The following is a 24,446-nucleotide window of genomic DNA, read 5'->3' on the forward strand; positions in this document are numbered from 1 at the left end:
GATCAGTCTAACGTAAATTCTGTTTTTGGATCTGTGTTTTGTAACTTCACTCAATGTTAAGCTTAATATATGGGCACTTCCTAATTTGATAAAAGAGTCATTATCAGTATTTGTTTTGTAACATGTTTTTAACAAAACAAATCACTGTAAAGAAATGAAAGTAATAGCTGTAAACGGTTACTGTATTGTGCTATGGTTCTTGAACACCCGGTTTCCTAACGGCACACCCAGAGTCTTGTTTCTTGCTTTGAACACCCCTGGTCTCATCTAGACCTGCAGGTCCAGTTGAACGTCGGAGATAGACAACAGATAAGCACATATGTCAAACATATCCAAGCCAAAAGACTCACATTGCAACGGAAATGCCAAAGGCAGGATTTAGAGAGATTTCAAGAGTCTATACACTACAGAGCAAATAAACACAGCACGACATAATGCTGGTGTGGAAATCACATCTCTAATGTAAATACATGTTGTTCTAGATTAGTGCTTCAACTTCTAATCAAGAAAAAAAATATCCAAGCGCACAAACAACGTTCCCTCAAACTGTCAGCATTGAGCAAATTGGCATACATACCATATACGATAACATGAAACACTGTTCCCATACGATTTCCATCATACTATAGAAGACATGAAGTATAAGACCAGCGGGATTTAAAAAAAAATCATTACAAATATAGCATGATGTGTAAATGGTGAATCTAGTGTCAATACATTTTAAATTTATGCATTTGGCAGATGTTTTTATCCAAAGCGACTTATAGTACATTACAAGTTATTCATTTAGTTATATCAGTATGTATATTCCCTGGGTATTAAAGAAACTATGTCTTGTGCTGCTAACACAATGCTCTACCTACTGAGCTATACAGGAACAAAATAAGGCATTCATTTCAATTGTTGCTCCTCTATGCCCTGCCTCCTTGAAATGCATTGATTTGGTACAAAGCTTAAAAAGCGCAGTGTCCTCTGATTTACCAGCTAACCAGTACATTGTGATTGGCCTGAATATCACTGTTGTCAGCATAAGATGTGATACTCCCTACTGTATTTGGAAGATCAGCTTCCAATGCAATGCTGACAGGACTTAATATCATCTACTACCTTATCAATACGAGCCAAATCTGGTCCAAAAAATGCAGATGACCAAGCTGATCGATCAACTTTACCAGCGTGGCTTAAAGGATTAGTCTATTTTCTTAAAAGAAAAATCCAGATAATTTACTCACCACCATGTCATCCAAAATGTTGATGTCTTTCTTTGTTCAGTCGAGAAGAAATTATGTTTTTTGCAGAAAACATTGCAGGATTTTCCCCATTTTAATGGACTTTAATAGAACCCAACAATTAATACTTAACACTTAACAGTTTTTTCAAAGGACAATAAACAATCCCAAATGAGGCATAAGGGTCTTATCTAGCGAAACGATTTCCTTTTTGACAACAAAAACAAGAAATATACACTCCCAAAGCACAACTTCTCGTCTAAATCCGGTTGTGATGCGCCAGCTGACCCCACACAATACCTCATGACGTCAAGAGGTCACAGAGGACGAACGCAAAACTCCGCCCCAGTGTTTACAAGCGTCTTGAAAGAGGACCGTTCCTACATTGTTGTGTGTCAACTGATACTAATTAATGTCTTTGTGGCAGTTTATTGTTTTAAATGGTCCGCAAATGTGCATTTTATATATGTAACACGTGACCTCCCTACGTCACTACGCATTTACGTTAGGTCGCGCTGAACCGGACCTAGACGAAAAGCCGTGGTTTAAAAGTACAGATTTTTTATTTTTCTTGTCAAAAATGACAATCGTTTCGCTAGATAAGACCCTTATGCCTCGTTTGGGATCGTTTATAGTCCTTTGAAATTCCGTTGAAAAAAACTGTTAAGTGTTGAGTTAAGTATTAAATGTTGGGCTCTATTAAAGTCCATTAAAATTAGAAAAATCATGGATGACATGGTGGTGAGTAAATTATCTGGATTTTTCTTTTAAGAAAATGGACTAATCCTTTAAGCAGGACGTAACAGGTTGGTAAGGTAAAAAAATAAAACATAAAACCATGTCTACATTTGTGATTGTAGAAACGACAAACAAGCGCTACTCTGCACCGCACAAAACTCGTATTTGAGTCATGGTTTAAATGGTCAGTAGTTACAGCTCTATGCCAAAAGCGGGCGGAAATATGATAATGACTGTTGTGTCCACGCCAACAGGTTAAAGGAATAGTCTACTCATTTCAATATTAAAATATGTTATTACCTTAACTAAGAATTGTTGATACATCCCTCTATCATCTGTGTGCGTGCACGTAAGCGATGGAGCGCGCTGCGACGCTTCGATAGCATTTAGCTTAGCCCCATTCATTCAATGGTACCATTTAGAGATAAAGTTAGAAGTGACCAAACACATCAACGTTTTTCCTATTTAAGACGAGTAGTTATACGAGCAAGTTTGGTGGTACAAAATAAAACGTAGTGCTTTTCTAAGCGGATTTAAAAGAGGAACTATATTTTATGGCGTAATAGCACTTTTGGGAGTACTTCGACTCACCTGAAAAGTCCGCTCCCCTTCCCCCTCTCATAATGGGAGAGGGAGGGTGTTACTGCGCCGAGTCGAAGTACTCCCAAAAGTGCTATTACGCTATAAAATATAGTTCCTCTTTTAAATCCGCTTAGAAAAGCGCTATGTTTTATTTTGTACCACCAAACTTGCTCGTATAACTACTCGTCTTAAATAGGAAAAACGTTGATGTGTTTGGTCACTTCTAACTTTATCTCTAAATGGTAGCATTGAATGAATGGGGCTAAGCTAAATGCTATCGAAGCGTCGCAGCGCGCTCCAGCGCTTACGTGCACGCACACAGATGATAGAGGGATGTATCAACAATTCTTAGTTAAGGTAATAACATATTTTAATATTGAAAATGAGTAGACTATTCCTTTAAGGAAGTAAACAATCCTTGTGTTTGTTGTAGTCCAAGAAAAGAGATTTAAGTTAGAGACAATAACTCGCGTCATCGTTTATTTTGAATTTTGTACCTTTGCATCTCATTAACATCTACTAATTCACACTTACAAATCAAAAGACGTGTAAAATCGTGAATCAGAAAATACATGCTCTTTAGGCATGCCTCACAACATGAGCACAGGTCTTTGGGTTTGTATTTAGTGGCATCTGATTGGCTGATCGCATTTTTCTTTATCTAATAAAGCTCTATATTGAGGTTTGTGAGCTATTTCTAGTCTCTATATGTAATTGTGTGGTCTTGCACCATAATTGAACCATTTATTACTTGCTATTGCTTGTCAGAAACAGGTGGTACATTCTTGATTTGTTAGTTTATGTTAATGAGCATTAAAGACACTTAAACCAAAAAGTTCACTTCAAAACTTAGATTTCAGAAAAGCTTGAGAATTATTGATTGCAGATATGCTTCACAGTGCATTCACAGGGGGCGTAAGTGTTAACACTTCCCATTCCCTTTTAATGGGTGACGTCATGCGTTGCCAAACTGAATTGGTGCCGCGTCAGTGCTGTTGCTCACGGCAGAAGTTGAACATTTCTCAACTTTTCAAGCGGCAACGCGCGCGTCGGCCAATCAGATCGCCTTATGCAAATAACCTAGGCAGAGCCAGCCAATTACGTTTAGGTTAGACAGGAGCATGTGTAGCGCCCACTGTGATTGGCTGTTGCCACGCTTCAGACAAGCCTTCCGTGATGCGTTAACGCTTACGCCCTGTGTGAATGTACCGTTAAAGCTTTCATAACGCAATGACATTTTTAATTGTGGACTAAACTGAACATGAAGTTAAATCTGACCCTATTTACTTTCTTAAAAAAATGCTCCTTGTGTTAACTGTTTCCCCACTAGGGATGCTCATATCAGTTAATTTTCCCGACCGACAACCGTAGCTTCTAAACCGAACATTAACCGTTAACTTATAAGATTTTAATATGAAATTGTCATTGAGTAAAAATACAGTTGAGGGTTGTCTGTGAACTAGTAAAAACAAAAGACTTAATTTGAACGTGCAAACAGCAGCGACAGATCTACAACAGAACCAGGATTCATACATTATCAGATATTCACGCAACATATTAAAAAGCATGCGATCCGTCCAGAGGATTAATATCCAAAAAGGGCAGATTGTCTCCGTTTCATCTACCACAGTGGTCATTTCTAAAGCAGGATGCTTTTCAGAAAGTTTTGCTTTTGCGTCGTCTTTCTCCGTTTGTGCAAAAAGAGAGATGTTTATGGACAGGGTCAGAGGCCATCAGTGAACGTCTGTACGGATGTGCGCGAGACAGACCGCGTCATCTTGCACGGACATGCGCGCGTCTCCGTTCAGCTTCCAAACACGCATACAAATGATTTCTCATACAAATTATTACTTTATCAGACCGTCAGGGCAGCAATCATTTGTGTCATTTACAGGACATTCACAAATTAAAGATAGAAAAAGTGGCGAAATGTCTGTCGGCTCATGACGACATGCACCATATTTTAACAAATATTTTTTTATTTTAACTGATAATGGTAATCGGTCATAAATTCTTACCTTCGGTTAACGGTTAAACGTTCAATGTGAGCATCCCTATTCCCCGCCTATGATGAGTTAACTCATCAATTAAGAGAAAACGCTTCTTTGTCAATAGGGGATTATCACGCTTCCGGGTTTCGTGGGCGGGACTTGTCAACTTTGTGCATGTCCACTTCCGGCACAGTTAGATTAGCTATCTAACATCCTGTTAGGCAGTGGTGGAATTTAAGTTAACGAAGTACAAATACTTCATTACTGTATTCAAGTAAATTTTCCACATATTTGTACTTTACTTAAGTAGAATCTATAGTGCATACTTTTACTTTGTTACATTTTGCAACAAATTATCAGAACGTTTACTTTACTACATTTCTACAACACCATTGCTCTTTTACGTACTTTTCTCAACAACTTTTCTGTTCAATTTGGACCAGTAGAACTGGCATTACGATCCACCGGAAGTGGACCTGCACAAAGATCGCTGAAAGCGGAAGTACTAGGTATCAGCGTGATAATCCCTTATGACGAGTATTTCCGGCTCTCCGCAATACCGCTATTATCTTCCGCAACGTATAAAACCCGGAAGTATCGCCCTAGGGCAAACAACTGTATGTCCGTGTAAGTTTTAAAGACCGCTCTAAATCTGATCTCTATCAAAAATTAACAAAAATTTAAATATCTTAGCTTTTTTGAGCAATATTTGAGAGGTGATATTTGAGAGGTGATAAAAAGAGAACTAATGAAGGTAGGATGCAACTTTTTTGTTTGAAAGTTCTGTTCTTTCATTTGATATATCGTATGTTTGTATAGTGTAAAAATGCTGGCACCTTTAAAAAAACGCTGGCGGGGAAAGAGTTAATGTGCATTTATGTCTAATGCATACTCACATTCATGTGTTGAATATCTGGAAATGCATCACATATCGAAGAAAACTGGAATGTGTCATTTCATGTTAACTCGGTCCAAATACTTTACAAGTTCACTGAAGTTTGAGAAAATGATGCCATCGCTGGCCTGAATACCATTTACTGAGGATTTCCCATGAACATTACATGTGAAAATCCCATCTGTCATCTCAACATCTCACGACACTTCATTTTTCAAAGTCAGTTCTCTTTTCTTGGTTCAGTAAATGTGTGATACACTGCAATAAAGGAAGTTCAGGGGAAGACTATCTGCCAAGTGCGTGAAAACTTAAATGAACACATTTGTTGCAGGTAAGCAAGCGCAACTTCCAGAGAACTATATAACAATGCACGGTTTGAGAGAGAGAGAGAGAGAGAGCGAAAGAGAAAGAGAGAGAGAGAGAGAGACATAAGGTTCCACTTTTTTACTCAAGGTTAGCAAAATTTGGGTTCTAATTCAATGAAGCCCTCTACAAAAAACCAATGTACACGAATCTACAAGAAATATGTTGCTCTATGGTTAGCTTTGCAAATGTATAAATGCATTTACCAAAAATGATTGAAAGCTGATCCCACCTTATTTGAGGTTTGGTTTGTTATAGTGCTGAACTTCTTGATGCATATGATACAGTAAGACAGTATTTAAACAATTCCATGCGTGATCTTTAAATAAACATGATTTATTTTAACACAAGTGTGCCGTTCCTAACACACCTGACGCTTGACAAGGTTATAATAGAGCAATTAGTGTGCCATTCGATACAATACAGTTAGACATTTAGTTCTTCTGAAGGTCTTCCATCTGCTTTACATTAGCTGATTTTAACACACTATACTCAAGAGCTGCTGCGTTTCCGAGGGATCATGAATCTGAGTATTGATTTCCCGCAGAGCAATGCTGAGTCTCCTATGTGCTGATCTCTCCCTGACAGACTACGTCTTTGCTTAAAAGTCATAAATTTTAAGATACAGTACTTGCATCATGTATAAAAAGTGATATAGCCAGCTCTTTGCATCTGAGAAACATATGGAGAACAGCATGCCAAGGCAACATTTCAGCAAAATGTCTCCAAGTTATCCTCACCAGTGTGTCAAGTCCAAGCTTATGTTGGTTTCGGTACTTTACATAGTGCCCGTGAAATGATTTCCCAAGCCTGTCTTTTCAGAAATGGTAACTGTGAGAAAAAATGATGTGTTCTTGTAGCACCAATAGCACTAAATTGGCAGCACATCGGTTGTGGGTTTAATTCCCAGGTAACACCTATACTTACAAAAACATAGCCTTCACTCTGAATTCAAGCATCTTAAATAAATGCATGTGTGAATGTATTTATTTCAGTTGCACTGTGCATCATGTTGGCATTTTGGATGTTAACACACTGATGTACCAAATTCTAAGAATATGAAACTCTTGTTCAAATGGCATTTAGAGCAAATATCATTCATGTTTATCATAATCAAACAACATCATACAACTCATAACTTGCAATTACCACATACAAAAGCCTTCTTTAAAGAGCACCAATGGTCCAATTCACAATTTTACATTTCCTTTGATGTGTAGGTATGTATCAGTACATGTTAATGATATGCAAAACCAAAGTAAACAATGAAGCGAGTTATCGTTTCCAACGTAAATCTCTTTTCTTGGACTACAACAAACACACGAATTGTAGGCAACAGTTTACTTCCTGGGATTGGTTATGTAGGAAAGACCAACATTATCATAATTCCTCCCGCTTTGACTCACAGCCTTTAAATTAATTCCTGTTAGCATGGCATTGTGCGCGAATCTTTCAAACATGGTAAGGAGCATCACATTTCCGGCTGACATAAGAGGTATTTATAGACCAATCACAACGTATAGATTAGCTTGCCAATTAGGGACACAGAGCTTTTCAAATCAGTCCGTTTCAGAAAGAGAGTGAAATCTGGAGCCACAAAAATGTTCGATATGTGGAAAATAATCTGTTTTTTAACCATAAACCACGCAAACACATTGCATTATACCAAATACACAAAATAACGTTGTTTTTTAGCAATGAAATAGGTGCTCTTTAATTATGGGTGTACCCAAACTATTTGTATGTTGGACTTACAATGATTCAAATTGTATGTGAAAACAGCCAGAGTACATCACAATCGACTGCGGTGACATTTCCATTGGAGATTTGCGCAAAACAATTATTTTCTAAATGGCGACAAAAAGACAGCATTTCCATTAACCGATGATACGCGACTGAAACTTAAGTTTTTTCCTCTCAGGATAAGTAATTCCAAACATCACGTGGACTGATGTTGGTAGGTTTACTAATATCACATCCACCACACAAGGCATTATTTTTAACAGAAGGAGATGTAAGAGTATTATCTAAACATTAATGTCACGGAAAGGGCCTTATATTTAGGAGCGGCAATGTATAAGTGTTTCTTGGGGGTAATAGTACACTATTTTAAATCAAAAGAGAAACCCAGCTAACAATTTTTGGTTCCCAAAACGTTTCCCTAATGTTAGTTTTTGGTTCCCATAACGTTATTTTCCAAGGATTGGTTTTAGTTAGCCAGGAAAGTAGAACGTTATTTTTAGGTTAGTATAATTGTTCCCCTAACGTTAGAATGATGTTCTCATAACATTAGAGAAACCTTAATTTTTTAGGTTAGTTTAACGTTCCCATAACTTTATAAGAACATTATTCTAACGTTAGAGGAACGTTAGAACTAACCTAAAAATAAAGTTTGATTTCTGTAAAGAAAACTTTTCTGTCTAAACCTTGGAAAATAATATTCTGGAAACCAAAAACTAACATATATCATATCTATCAAAAATAAGTAAAACACATTTCCATATAAGGAGTAATAAAACAATTTATTTAATACAAAATCTATAATAATTAAATTATTCTATTACTGGGAAAATTGTCTAAATATTATATGAATATGTTATAACACAGGTTATTTTAAATAAAAATTATACTTTATCAATTATAAATAAATAACTAGTGACTTAAACACCATAAAAAAGACGTATAACAGATATTTATTGCAAATTAATAAACATTTAATTTACTTTAGGTTAACAGAACAGTTTAACGTTAGCCGGCTAGCTCTCAGTTTTTACAATAATCAAAAGCTTCTAACATCATATTCTCTTCATGGAAATCATTAAAACATATTTTCGTTTTCACATATTGAAGTTACTAATGAAAAAAGAAAAAATAAATCGCTAAAATAATGTTAGACTTTGAAGTAAAAACGAAATGACAAATAAATAAACATTTCATTTACTTTAGGTTAAAAGATCTTACCACAGTAAGGCGCTATTTATTTTTACAACAATGGTAAATTTTAAAGAACGTTCTGTATAAGATATTTTTAGGTTATTTAAAAAAGAACCATCCTGCAATGTAATAGAAACGTTATTTTAGGTTATTTTAAAAATAACCACCCTGCAATGTTATGGGAATGTTATTTTATGGTTCCAAAAAATAACTATAAGAGAAAGTTATGTATAAGTTATTTTTAGGTTATTTAAAAATAACCATCCTGCAATGTTATGGGACGTTATTTTATGGTTGCAAAAATAACCATTAAAGAACGTTCTGTATAAGTTATTTTAGGTTATTTAAAAATAACCATCCTGCAACGTTATTTTATGGTTGCAAAAAAAAAACCATTGGAGAAAGTTATATATAAGTTATTTTTAGGTTATTTAAAAATAACCATCCTGCAATGTTATGGGAACGTTATTTTATGGTTGCAAAAAATAACCATTAAAGAACGTTCTGTATAAGTTATTTTAGGTTATTTAAAAATAACCATCCTGCAACGTTATTTTATGGTTACAAAAAACCATTAGAGAACGTTATATATAAGTTATTTTTAGGTTATTTAAAAATAACCATCCTGCAACGTTATTGGAACGTTAAAAAAACCCTAAAAAGAACGTTCCCAGAACGTTATTATTTAGTTTCCAAAAAAAATAACCAAAAGATTACCAAAAACTAACGTTAGGGTAACATTCTGTGTTTGCTGGGAAGGAGTATTATCCAAATATTATTCGCATTATACTTGGGAGCATACACGTATTGAGGGGTTTCTGGGAGGTTTAAGTACATACCGCGTCATCTTCAAATAACCATTATGTTACTTGCATCAGGTGACCTGGAAATGTTTCCATTATAGTTTTGGGAAATACACCTTTTCTGAAAAACCATCTTGTGAAATCATAAAAACTTTTTTGCACTGGGAGATTTTGCACAAATGTTTCCATTGGCCGTATTTTTTATTTGCAATGTCAGTTTGTGCAATTTAAAGGATAATGGAAACTCAGCTACTCAAGGCCGCACAAACAGTCGCACACAATCTGTTGATTCAGTGTCTGCTCTGTACTGTAAGCAGTATGAATTGTCCCACACAGGTGTCACGTATTGGTTTTGAGCATCCTTATGTTCTGTCCAATAAGAAAGAGGAAGATCCAAGACTTTGATGCAAGTAATTATAGTCAACAGTAATCTGAGCCAGCCAGCGATCAGCATGCTGGCAGAGGAGGAGTCTGAATCCAGGGAGGAAAGATTGACAGGGAGCAAGGGGAGTTCTTCAAACGCACACCCTAAAACATACACACGCACACTCCTGCTCTCAAACATCGCTTTAAACACAGACAGGGATCTTACGTTTACAAGACTCCGGGCTGTATGAGGAAACCAAGCCTGGGTTTGGATAGACTGGAAGCTTCAAATGGCACATGGTAAGTGGACATGAAATAAGCTTAGTCTGTTTAAGTACCTTATCATTGTGATTTGAGATTTGAAAAAAAGTCAGCACACAGCTACTGTGTGGTTTAAAGTTTAAACAGAAATTTAAAATTGGGTCACAACTTTGGTTTATTTCTGAACCTCACATCAGGAGATGAGGGATGAGGTCTGGAAAGAATTAAGTCCTTTAAAGGTTCATCGTAGTAACAGGACACTAAAAATCATTGGCTCCACTCAACCCTACTGAGTTTCCTCGCTGTGTGACATCTAAGTAAGCATCCGAACTGAGTTTAAACTCATTAAAAAAGCTTTACAAAGACACCAACGCAAATAATCAGCCTTATCATAGAGATGTGTTCATAGAGATGTGTTTCATAGAGTGTCCCTTACGAAAATCAACCATGGTTTTACTACAACAAAAAACAAAAAAACATGGTTAAACCATGGTAACCACAAAATAACCATGATTTTGACAACCATGGTTTTGTTTAATAAAACCATGGTTTTGCTAATAGTAATCAATACACCAAAAAACCTGGTTACTACATTTTTACCAAAAAAACATGGTTACTTTTCATAAGGGGTGTTGCTAATCCAACGCTATCTCATGGCAATTCGTACTTATTTTACAAGGTGGTTAATTTGTATGACCACATTCGTAAATTATTGTAAGATTTGCCTTTGCCCCTTTGACGTTGGGGTTAGGTTTTGTTATTGTTGGTTTTATGATAATCATACATTTTTGCATTTGTATGAATTTACAGGTAAAATATGAATTCTCGTGAGATCAAGCTGGCTAATCTAACAACACAATCTAATAAGCATAAAATACAGAGCAAACATAAATATTGGTTAAAACAGTCCATTTCTTATTTAATCATTATATTTTGGAGCAAAACTCCACCTGCTGTCTGATTAACACGATGCTAAATTCTGTTTCAGATCTAAAATCCTAAAACCAGACTAGACCCAAGCAGGCCACCCTAAACTCATTTATGTTCGACCGGAAAACCACAATCTGCTAGTTTTTGATTCACATAATCATGCCAAAGGACGAGGACATTCCGAGTCCACCTCCGGAGTGGCCGGAAAACATTGAGATGTAAACATTTCAGGAAAGCCTACAGCACAAGTCATGATGATACAGAGAATATAGTACTTAACAGGCATACAAATAAATCCAGCCCATCCCTTCAGAACACAGAAGGCTCTTTCACCCGATTACATGGATATAACGTGTGGAAAGACAGCACGGGCTATTACCTCCAATTCTTCCTCTCCGCTCCCCATGAGGGATTTGCGCTCCCCTTCTGTTGCCTGAGGTCAACCGACGCAACGCCATCCTGATAAGTCTGGCTTAGCTGGCCACTTGGTAAGGACACAACTTTTTTGTTAGTGTAAGCTGCTACTACTTACAGTTACAGTACTTTAAGGCACTAATGTAAAGCAGACATCATTGCTCGCATAAAAAAATACTGTAGTATACTTTAGTATTTACTGTAGTAAACTGTTAGATAGTGTTTTTATACTTAAATAAAATTGTAAGTATACTCTGTACTACAGTTTATCAATTTACTAAGTCATTCTGCAAAATACATTAACAAAGTTAGTAATTAGTATAATATGGTACAGTTTACTATAGGAAAAATAAAGTATACTACAGTAAACAGGCTGTTTCGTTAATTGAATCAAAATGTGGATGTTTCTGTATTTGTTTATTGTTTAAGTTGGGGAAAGTACGCTTTTTTCTTTTAGTGAGGGCTGACATCTCGATCAGATGTTATATTGCTTCATACTCAATAGACACGAACAGGAAATCCCTGTTTAGTGTATTTAACATTACACCACGACAAACCCCAGAATGAAGTCCCTTAAGAAACCTTAATACCCGTCTATGCTCTCAAGACAGCCAGGCCTTAAGGGTCCGCATACATCACTACAAGGTCCATTTAAGTTCAAGAAGCTTGACGGTGTCTTATTTTTATACACACTTTTTGGCAAGCAGATGCCTGTAGAGCTAAATATTGAGTTTTGAGGAATTGAATGTACACCTTTGTATGTTGTGTATGTAGGGTTAATTCTTATTTACCAGTGTGATACTGAGTATACTGTAAAATACCAACTAGTAGGGCTGCACAATTATTCGAAAAACAAATCGAGAGGTGAAACAATTACATAATCACCAAAAGCCCCAATGACAGCTGTCCATTTGTGCTTATTTCTGTGCATTTCAGCAATATGTTTGAGCACCAAATACAGCTCTGAATCCTTTAGCAGTGTGTTTTGGATTTTTACTAACTCCCATAATTATTTGCTATTGAAGGAATAGTCAATTTTCTTAAAAGAAAAATCCAGATAATTTACTCACCACCATGTCATCCAAAATGTTGATGTCTGTCTTTGTTCAGTCGAGAAGAAATTATGATTTTTGAGGAAAACATTGCAGGATTTTTCTCATTCCAATGGACTTTAATGGAGCCCAACATTGGATACTTAACTCAACACATAACAGTTTTTTTCAACGGAGTTTGGAAGGACTGTAGACGGTCCCAAACGGGGCATGGTGGTCTTGTCTGGTGAAACGATTGTCATTTTTGACAAGAAAAATAAAAAATATGCTCTTTTAAACCACAACTTTTCGTTTAGGTCCAGTCCAGCTCGACCTAACGTAAATGCGTGGTGACGTAGGGAGGTCACGTGTTACATATATAAAACGCACATTTGCTGACCATTGTAAACAATAAACTGACACAAAGACATTAATTCGTATCAGTTGACATACAACAACGTAGGAACGGTCCTCTTTCAACACACTTGTAAACACTGGGGCGGAGATTCGCGTTCGTCCTCTGTGACCTTTTGACGTCATGATGTATTGCGTGGGGTCACGCTGGCGCATCACGACTGGATCTAGACGAGAAGTTGTGGTTTAAAAGTGTATATTTTTTATTTTTATTGTCAAAAATGACAATCGTTTCGCTAGATAAGACCCTTATGCCTCGTTTGGGATTGTTTATTGTCCTTTGAAACTCCGTTGAAAAAAACTGTTAAGTTTTAAGTGTTAAATGTTGGGCTCTATTAAAGTCCATTAAAATGAGAAAAATCCTGCAATGTTTTCCTCAAAAAACATAATTTCTTCTCGACTTAACAAAGATAGACATCAACATTTTGGATGACATGGTGGTGAGTAAATTATCTGGATTTTTCTTTTAAGAAAATTGAATATTCCTTTAACATTTTATTACTTAGTTTTGGATGTATTTGGATGAATTGACCATGCAGCTGCTTTAAAAAGTTAAAACATTTCAAAACTTATAAGCTATTAATCGGCAATAATAAATGCATTTACAACACCCATGGCGAATAATTAACAATTATGATTTGTCATAATCGTGTGGCCCTGACGACTAAGATTAATTATTTTTTATCAACTCGTCTTTAATGTAGTTGGTGTATGGTAACTAAACAGTAACGATGACCTAATCACAGGTAATTTGGTGCAATTCGGAGGTATGGCAGGTTAAGCTTATATTCACTTGAGCCTTTCAACTCCAGTTACCTGGGATTCAATCAGGCTTAGTTCACAAGGAAGACAAAGGTCACAGTAAAATCGATGCTCTCACCCAAACTCACTTCAATGACCTCAGGGCTTTAAATGCAACCGCAGGTGCAGCATCATCCACACAAAACACCACACATGCGCTTTGACACATTTTGTTCAAATAGATGAGCTTCAATTGTTGGCTTTGTTTCATTATCTGTCCTGCTACGACATGCTCGAAGAAAGCTGCGCTGCAATATGTCTGTCCCTAATCGTGCACTTGTTGGGTTGTTTCAACCCATGGTTGGGTCAAATATAGCCAAATCCATCCAGTAGGTTTAACCTAACCTATGCTGGGTTGTTTCAACCCATGGTTGGGTCAAATATGGTCAAATCCATCCAATGCCAACCATTTACCCACATGCTCAGAGAAATGTACCCTCAACTATGCCAGTCTCTAATAGTGCCCTTGCTGGGTTTTTTATATGGTTGGGGAAAATATGCCCAAATCCATCCAGTGGGTTTAAACTAACCCATGCTGTGTTGTTTTAATCCAGAAAACGTTGAGTTTGTTGTTAATTCAGACAGTTTTGCATGTTGGAGATGCTGGGTTATTTCAACCCATGGCTGGGTCAAATATGGAAATTTTTGGTGGTTAGGTTTGCCCATATTTTACCCAGCCATGGGTTGAAATAACCCAGTATCTCCGACATGCAAACTGTCCGAATTGACAACAAACTCAACATTTTTACAAATAAAAGCAAAATCTTTCTTTTATCTCCTTGGATCCAATTCCAGACTGTGAAATTACGCAACGCAACAGATTTATGGTTTACAAATGTATTAAATCAATTTATGATAACAAACAACATAACTGTTATCCAGCAAAACAACTTTGCAAGTTATAAATTATGTTTACATCGTTAAAACAGTGTTGCAGTACAGGATGATATAAATAAAGGTCATGTCCTTGTCGACTATCAATCATACGATGCACATGCGCACGTCCCTCCATCGTACATCTGGAGTTTTATGCCTGTCAGATGTTTAAGGCTTCCCCTACATACGACACATTTTTACTGCCAGCCACGAAGAAAAGGGGAGAGAGACGACAGGAAATCCACTCCAGTGTTCACAGAGCGGGTGAGATGTCTGTACTAACCTTGGAAAGGTAGTTACTCTATGATGATGCTATCAAATTCCTGCCTCAACGGGTCCACAAATCAAACTCTTCAACTAAACTGTCCATTTCATGGCTTTAAAGATACAGGCCAGGCCAGATTATGTGAAAATAGCAAAACCTTAGGAATGTGACACTGGTAAAAAAAAATGCTTCGTCTGTATCTTCATGCACTTCCATTGTGCGTCACAGAATCAAAAACATAGTTTCATTTTACAGTGACGAAAGAGAATCTGGCTTTATTAAACTGTATTCTAATGAGACTATGTTAGTGTTGGCAGCTAAAGTCATTTTTAAGTGATTTCTGTTTTCTACATAAAATCATCCTACGTAATGTAAAGAACACTCTAAAAATAGCTGGGTTCATTTTAAAGGTGCAGTGTGTAATTTTTAGAAGGATCTCTTGACAGAAATGCAAAATAATATACAAAACTATATTATCAGGTGTGTATAAAGACCTTTTTATAATGCACCGTTATGTTTTTATTACCTAAGAATGAGACATTTTTATCTACATACACTGAGGGTCCCCTTACATGGAAGTCGCCATTTTGTACCGCCATGTTTCTACAGAAGCCCTTAACGGACAAACTTTTTTACTAAGTTGTCTCCGACTATGACATGTTTTTACGGTGGCGGCTACCGTAGCTTCTCTATGCGTTTCAAAAGAGAGGGGTGAGCAGTGGACTTAGCCATTGGTTGCAATTCACAACCTCACCACTAGATGCTGCTAAAATTGACACACTGCACCTTTAAGCCATGTTGGGTAAATATTGGACAGAACACACCGCTGGGTTAAAAATGACCCAATGTTGGGTTGTTGTTGTTATGCAACCATGGGGTATAATAACCTAGCATTTGGGTTAAAACAACCCAGTGCTAGGTCAATTTTAACCCAGCGATGTGTTCTGTCCAATATTTACCCAACATGGCTTAAATAACCCAGCCATTTTTAGAATGAACATAGTAAGGTTATGCCAAAGATTGAAATTAATGTAAAATCAATTAGTGACAGCAAACTTTGATGTCATGAGACATAGGAAAAAAGGTTTAAGCCCCAAAAGGAGTAAACCAAGGCCCTAACCTCATCTTAAACATCGAGAGTAGACCAAAACATTAAATATTAAAAAGACCAAAGTTTCTGATTTTTTTTTTGGGGGGGGGGCATGTCTGGGAAACTTTCCATGGAAATTACATGGGAATATATGGAAATTGTGGCACACATATGATATTAAATCAGATGTAAAGAACGCTAATTTTTGTATGTAATACAGTTTGTATAAATTACCCCAAAAGTACAAAAAATGTCCTTAAATTTCTTAAGACTCCAACTTGGAATATTTCCTAAATTCCCAAGCTTTGCAAACCTCCCCTTAATATCTATTGTGGTTACGACCCTCGAGTAAACTAGAAGCTATCACAATTGTGACCTTCTCCAACACTTTGTCTAATTGTTGACGCATCACTTGTATACATTGAGATGTTTGAAAATTGTCTTACAGATGCTGGCAGCTACAATGTTTATGTTTCATCTGCAAACAGACATGTACTGTATAGTTTAGCATAGGGGTGGGCGATAAACCATTAGGTATGATAAAATAGTAGGAATTTGTCAACTGGTAGAGATTTTGGACTATTGGGCCCTATTTTAACGATCTGAAATGCAAGTGCGAAGCGTAAAGCGCAAGTGACTTTGTGGGCGGATCTTGGGCGCTGTTGCTATTTTCCCGGCGGTAGAAATAACTCTTGCGCCATGGCACAAATCAATAAGGGGTTGGTCTGAAGTAGGTTCATTATTCATAGGTGTGGTTTGGGCGTAACGTCAAATAAACCAATCATAACGCTATCCAACATTCCCTTTAAACGCAAGGGCGCAAGTTCCATGGTGGGTTGCTATTATTATGACGGATTTACCAGGCGCACGCCAGGCGCGGTTCACAGCCGAGGAGACCGACGTTCTTGTAAGAGCAGTCAAAGACAGAGAAGTTGTTTTGTATAGGGATGGGAGAAACCCGCCCAAATCAGCGTCGGTTAAACAGGTGTGAGAGGAAATAGCCATAATTGTCTCATCAGTTGGCATCCGCTACAATGATATCAGGAGACGGGGGAATCCCAAGCTTGCCAGCATAAATCGGGCACAGTGTGTAACGGGAGGTGGATCTGCCTCTACACAGGACCTGACACCAGCAGAGGACATCGCTGCGTCCACCCTCACCGCTTAAAGGGTTTGGGGGCTTTGAAATCGGACACAAGAAACGCAAGCAAGGTCCAACCCCAAAGTACACTTACAAATCAAGTTCATATACATTAAGGTTTCTTATGAAAACATTTGAATTATTATTTACATAAAATAAACGTAATACAGCCACACAACAAATCATTTGCATGAAAAAATTTTAAACGCTGCCACAGAATAAATAAAAACTATCACCACAATGCTCACCACTATGATTTCCCTTATCTCATGTGTTAATATTTTTTATTGTAACAATTTATGATTTGCAAAAATAACTGTTGCATCTGTGTAGATTAGATAAGCAAAATGTGTGCGCGTTGTGAACGATATACAATTTGGTCAAGCATGCGCCCTTTAAAAATAGCATAATGAACTACGCGCCACTGACTTTAGACTGGTTTTTTTTTCTTAGTAGCGCAATTGTTTTTTGAAACTGCAAAGTAGCATTAGGGATGGTTTGCGCCGGAACACGCCTCCTTTTTTGCGCTGAACCGCCCAGGGAGCGCAAGTTCATTCCCTAGTTTGCCGACGTGCGTCTGTGGAGGGAGAAACCCGCTGTGCGCCAGTGCAAAATACGAAATGATACATGCGTCACTGACAAAGTCAATTGCGCTGGGTGCAAGATAGGGCCCATTGTCTTTATCGCGACTACACGCCCACGTCATGTTGGTGTGTGCGTGGTCACAAAAACGTAACATTTGTAAACGTATTTAATCCATTGAAACACAAACAATAGTGCTTAATGCCTGCGCTGTTTCTGTGTGAGAGGAGCGTGAATCCTCTGCTCATTGAGCTTGTGAGTATTTTTCCGCTGTATTGGACTTAAATACACACATGCGTCCAAATTCCCGTCTTTGCAACTTTCATAAACACGGCCATTAAGGTCTTAAGAGAAAGTAAACAGCTGAAAAAAGAAATGCATGTGTAACAGTGTATTGGATCCGGACTTGGGTCTTAAATTATGTATATAAATTTATTATCCTTATTTCATCAATGACTGTTTGTCTTTAGTGAGCTTGAGTTATGTTTGGTTTTTTGTTTTTATGCTTGTTTAAGTTTTTTGTGAGAATTATGAAAATTCAATGGCATACAAATATAAAAACCGTATTAAAATAAAACTCTACCATGATACATATGGTTATCATGATATAAAAGAAATCTAATTGTGATATTAGATTTTGGTCATACAGTATCACCCACCCCCAGTTTAGCATAACGCAACCAGTGGTTATAATGTCAGAGCTATAGTCAGATTTACACACTTTCACAGGTTCAGTATGTAACAGCTGTTACATTTCATGAATAGCGTCCACACATGCGTTGGCCAACCTCCAAACACACAAACTAAATGCCATTTACAGCTGTTGACTCACACATCAGTATGTGATTTCTGAGTACAGATGCTAATGGAGTTAGTCAAATGTTTACAAAGCAATTTGAAAATGAGCCTGAATGTGTGTTTGGTTTACATTCAATATTTAGGGGTCTATGGATGATGGGATGTCATGATACTTAGTATGCTAACCAGTTATTTACCTCGATGTTTCTCATAAAATTGCTTTAAAGAAAACAAAATAGAAACAAATGAGACAATTGTTAAAATGCATTAAGAATATGGAGCTGTAAGAAATCTGTAGTATCATGATGATATTTGCATTCATGTAAAAATATTAACTTAACAGCAGACCTGGAAAATCTGAGCTTAGTCTCTGACATCATAGAGATCTGATTTGAAACTTTAAAAGAGGCATTGGTGAGATTTTTGGGTCTTTCTATATGAAATATTCGCGACACAGGAGAGACTTCCATGAGTTTACATTTGCTCTACACTCACCTAAAGGATTATTAGGAACACCATACAAATAATGTGTTTGACCCCCTTTTGCCTTCAGAACTGCCTTAATTCTACGTGGCATTGATTCAATAAGGTGCTGAAAGCATTATTTAGAAATGTTGGCCTATATTGATAGGATAGCATCTTGCAGTTGATGGAGATTTGTGGGATGCACATCCAGGGCATGAAGCTCTCGTTCCACCACATCCCAAAGATGCTCTATTAGGTTGAGATTTGGTGACTGTGGAGGCCATTTTAGTACAGTGCACTCATTGTCATGTTCAAGAAACCAATTTGAAAGATTCAAGCTTTGTGACATGGTGCATTATCATGCTGGAAGTTGCCATCAGAGGATGGGTACATGGTGGTCATAAAGGGATGGACATGATCAGAAACAATGCTCAGGTAGGCCGTGGCATTTAAACAATGCCCAATTGGCACTAAGCGGCCTAAAGTGCGCCAAGAAAACACCCCCCACACCATTATACCATTGCATTAATGAGAAATTGATCAGGTGTTTCTAATAATCCTTTAGGTGAGTGTAATCTTAGTGATGTTTAAACAAAATAATCACTGTAAAAAGTGAAAGTTTTATATAAAAAAAACTTAAAAAAAAATTTGATGGGGAAAATGTAGGTTAACAAAACTTAATTAAATGCTTTAATTGACATAATAAAGAGATTTTATCTGTGATTTGTCAGAGATTAGATACCAAACAAACTAATGATGGAGTTATTACAATAATTGTAGTAAACTACTTTAGCAACTACAATCTAATAAAATTATACTGTGTTAATTGTATGTATAGCATAACCTGCATTATAACACAATGCGTTAGTTGCCATGGAAGCTGTTTATCCCTACAAACACACAAATCTAATGGTCGAAGGTGTGGCATCATTCATTTAAGGTTAAAGTAAGTTAAATAACATGTACATATCTGATCTTTACATTAGATCATGAACATTTTGTATGCGGTCCATTCATAAAGACACGTCAGTTTTTTCATGTTTTGTTATATACAGATCAGCTATTAATACCAAACTTTAATTAACTTTCAGTGAATCTGTGGGATTATATTTAAATAAAGCACAGCTTACTGTACGTCCAGAAACTACCACACCCAGGGATCAAAATGCACAACACTGCCTACTACACTGGAACTAAACGGCACAGTGACACACAAATTAAAGGGGGGGGGGGGGGGGTAACGGAAGTTCATGCATTCTGAATTATTTACACAGTTTAAGAGTTGGTTTCCTCATGATAAACATAGGCAAAGTGTCAAAAAAGCAGTTGGACGTGTTACAGAGTATATGCCGAATGCAAAATTCTTAAAGTTTTTTTGAATACGGGTCCAGCTGACGTATCAGGGGTAAGCTATACGGATCATTTCTTTTTATGGGCACTTCCCCTGGAGAAGCATGCCTACACGTCAATCAGCGGGAGAAGGAGAAACGAGGATGCTAAAAGTCACAGGCAGGCATCACTTCATGTGGCAGCTTTGTTTTATATTAAGACTCAACAATGGCACAGAATAATGCTGCGTTTACACCAACCGCGTTTCAGGCGTCAAAATCGCATCGTGACTGCTCACGGACAATATCAAGTGTTCCTACATGTTGAATGAGGGACTCTGGGCGGGGCTGCCGCCACAGCAGCAAGCAGGCTCCTGATTGGATAACGTGGCGCGAAATTACGCCAAAGTTAAAATTTTTCCACTCGGGTGTCAGCCGCCAATTCGCATCAAACACAAAATGCACAAACTAGATGCGCAAATGAGGGGAAACGCGTCTTCCGCGCCAAAGCCTCATCTGCTCTACGAGACCTCCAGACACGCCTCAGCGCGTCTTCACATTGACTTAACATTGAAATACACACTCTACTGCGGCTGGTGTAAACGAAGCATAAGAAGTGTGTTTTTGGATGTAAGGAGAAGTAAGCCAGAATTATGGAAACAATGGATATAGTTTGTTTATCCGGGGTAGCAACAGAGTTTTGCATGTGTTTGTTTAAAGGAATAGTCTACTCATTTTCAATACTAAAATATGTTATTACCTTAACTAAGAATTGTTGATACATCCCTCTATCATCTGTGTGCGTGCACGTAAGCGCTGGAGCGCGCTGCGACGCTTCGATAGCATTTAGCTTAGCCCCATTCATTCAATTGTACCATTTAGAGATAAAGTTAGAAGTGACCAAACACATCAACGTTTTTCCTATTTAAGACGAGTAGTTATACGAGCAAGTTTGGTGGTACAAAATAAAACGTAGCGCTTTTCTAAGCGGATTTAAAAGAGGAACTATATTTTATGGCGTAATAGCAAGTGTTACTGCGCCGAGTCGAAGTACTCCCAAAAGTGCTATTACGCCATAAAATATAGTTCCTCTTTTAAATCCGCTTAGAAAAGCGCTACGTTTTATTTTGTACCACCAAACTTGCTCGTATAACTACTCGTCTTAAATAGGAAAAACGTTGATGTGTTTGGTCACTTCTAACTTTATCTCTAAATGGTACAATTGAATGAATGGGGCTAAGCTAAATGCTATCGAAGCGTTGCAGCGCGCTCCAGCGCTTACGTGCACGCACACAGATGATAGAGGGATGTATCAACAGTTCTTAGTTAAGGTAATAACATATTTTAATATTGAAAATCAGTTGACTATTCCTTTAACACTGAAAAGTCCTAGCCGGGTCATGAGTTGCATGGGGTAAGACTTCTGTGTTATGTTGTAATTCGGCACCTATGCATATAATGTAAATGGTATGAACATGTAGTAAATCATAAGTTATCCAGTGTTGAATAGAGTTGCATGACTCGTGACTCGCTCCTCCTGCAGCTCGTGACTCGTCCTTCCGAATGTTTCTCTGCGTTATCGGAAAGAATCTCTAGAGCTAATCTGTCTTTTATAAATCTGATAAAACTAAAGACTCTTTGGAGATATGAAGGATTTAATACTACTCTGTACAGGATGCTTGTGTATAGATTCCAAGCATGGTTAAGAATGGTTGTGTATAGATTCTATATCATGTATTGTTGTGTGCATATACAGAAGATGGTTTTGTATCCACCTTATTATGGTGTAAGACTTCCGGTGAGCCACTAAAACTAATGGTAGTTGTATTGCGAGGGACACTAGTGTGCTGTTTTGACTGCCTTTTTAATGTTTATTATGAAATCCAAAAAGACTGCATCATTTGTGCAGTTAGAGGTTGCCATAATAGTTAGTACAAACAGAGTAAATCTCTACAAAACATTTGTTTTGACCATAACCCACACACCAGAGCTGAATGTGGTGCACACGCACCCATGGTCATATCCACACATCCATCCAGTAAAACCTTTCATAGAAACAAACAATAAATACAATAATTGTTCAAAAACAACTAATATTATACTGATGAAAATATGCTGATTTATTTATTTTGCTATTATATATTATAACGAAAATGTTTTTTTCCCAAAGCAGATTACAGAATAGAATATATGCAACACAAACTGCTTATTAGTTAATGTTTTTAATAGTTCTTAATGTGCTTGCCGTACTTTAAGTTTTAAATGAAAAAGCAAGTCACTTCCTAAATTACTTGTCCATGTCTTCCTCTAGTGCATAAGAAGCGAAAAACAATACTGAATACATGTAATAGTTTAATATGTTATATGGTTTGAACAAATAACTCAAATAATGTGTTGATACTGCTGCTGACTGTCAGGAGGAAGCGCCACATTCACATCTTGATGTGTTAAGATTGAAACTCAAACTTTATAACAGTCATTTAAAAAATGCTGTTTACAAAAACTCACTCCTGCGAGACAGTTGGGAAATTTTAAACATACGCATGAAAAAGGTAAAAACTCGAATTCTTGGATTTTTCGTGTACAAACTCTGACTGACTTCCCCACTGCACAGGTACAGGTATGACTCTGTACTTTTATAGTTGCGAATCCAAGACCCGTCAACTCAGAGCAACAACACGAATAATCAAATATATATTTATTTGAGATATCAGGCCACTTCTTTATTTCATCATCACACTGGGTTAAACATGACGGGTGTAGTAAATTTTTTCCATAATGGTTTTTAATCATGTTTTGTGCCTGCTCCTAGGACATTGTGTTCTACCGGATGGCTATTGAAACGAAAGTCTCGCACAACAAAAAGAAAATATGTCACACCATGTTCGAAAATAAGGTGGCTGTATGGTAGATTCTATTTTAAACATGGTTATGAATGGTATGTCTATAGATTGTACATCAGAAATGACCATAGATTCTGTTTTATGTACGGCGGTGTGTGTGATAGAGATTGTATATCATAGCTTGGTGCTTATACTGCAGATTTTTATATCATAGCTGTGTGCATATACAGTACATTCTATATCAAACCTGCTTGTCTGCATATATGGTAGATTCTAGTGATGCAACAATACACTTAGTTCACGGTTCAATACATATTTCGGTTCTTGTTCACGGTTTACGGTTCGGTTTCGGTTCTGATGCCATGGCCTATTAAACTGTTTTTAATTATTCTATGCTTAGGTAACAGGAACATTGAGATGTTAAGAAGCAAAAATACTGGTTTTAATTGCAGTTCTCTTTATTTTATGTAAATGCAAAAATCATCTTACATATTTCTAGTGTACTGAATCCTGATACAACAATATAAGATATAATTAAATAAAGACATATAAAAATGATATCCTATTAAAACTGGGGAACATGTGAATTCATTACATTACATAAATTGGCCATTTTATATACCTGTACTTAGTAAATTAAACTTTACATTGTAAATGAAGGCTATACCTTACTGCACTACTGTTAAGTCCAACATCATGCTGTCTGTGTAGAAACCAAAAATGCATTCCTCAAACAACATTACTGGTGGGATTTATTTTAGCATCATTGCGCAGAAGATGTGTTTGAGGCAAATAACGCGCGTTTGCATCAATAACAAGCCCAATTTGCGTCATTCGCATTGCCGCACGCGAATTTGCATCTTTACATTGATGTTGTATGTAATCTACACGCACAAATAATTAATCCACACCTCAGATTTAAAAGACAGTCGTGCTGCTGCTTTTTGTTGTCGTACTTCTGTTGGGTGTGTGTGCACGCGAATGAAATCTGACACCAGCATTGCAAGCAGGTTTCAAGCAGAGTTTAACGCAGCTAGCGCACAGTGACTGGATATCAACTCGCTGTGGCGTTTATAAGCGTGCAGATCACGCGCATGCGCACATTAACAAAAGTGCAGGGTATATAAAACTGACAGATTTTGATGGATAAACCGAAAAACCGCAATTCACCTGCGCGTATTGGACCGTGGGGGTCGAACCGAACGGTTCAATTATGTATTGAGAATTGTGGCATCCCTAATATATATATATAGTAGTAAAGTGCTAGAAATCAATATCCTTTGCTGATAGTTCCTCGAGATTGTGA

At 37.1% G+C, this 24,446-nt stretch overlaps 1 protein-coding gene and 1 long non-coding RNA gene across 3 annotated transcripts in view; one reads left to right on the forward strand and one right to left on the reverse strand.

Annotated features, from left to right (window-relative positions):
* LOC129443177 (uncharacterized) overlaps window positions 1-24,446 on the reverse strand; it is a 73,176-nt gene that overhangs the window by 10,307 nt on the left and 38,423 nt on the right. The window lies entirely within an intron of this gene.
* The window catches only part of LOC129443173 (neurturin), a 39,827-nt gene continuing 25,297 nt past the window's right edge, over window positions 9,917-24,446 (forward strand). Inside the window, exons 1-2 of the mRNA XM_055203620.2 lie at window positions 9,917-10,201; window positions 11,151-11,580. The gene's annotated coding sequence lies outside the window, so the exon portion shown is untranslated. The remainder of the gene's footprint in view (window positions 10,202-11,150; window positions 11,581-24,446) is intronic.

Source organism: Misgurnus anguillicaudatus, chromosome 2 (genome assembly GCF_027580225.2).
Source record: "Misgurnus anguillicaudatus chromosome 2, ASM2758022v2, whole genome shotgun sequence".
NCBI classification, from domain to species: Eukaryota; Metazoa; Chordata; class Actinopteri; order Cypriniformes; family Cobitidae; genus Misgurnus; species Misgurnus anguillicaudatus.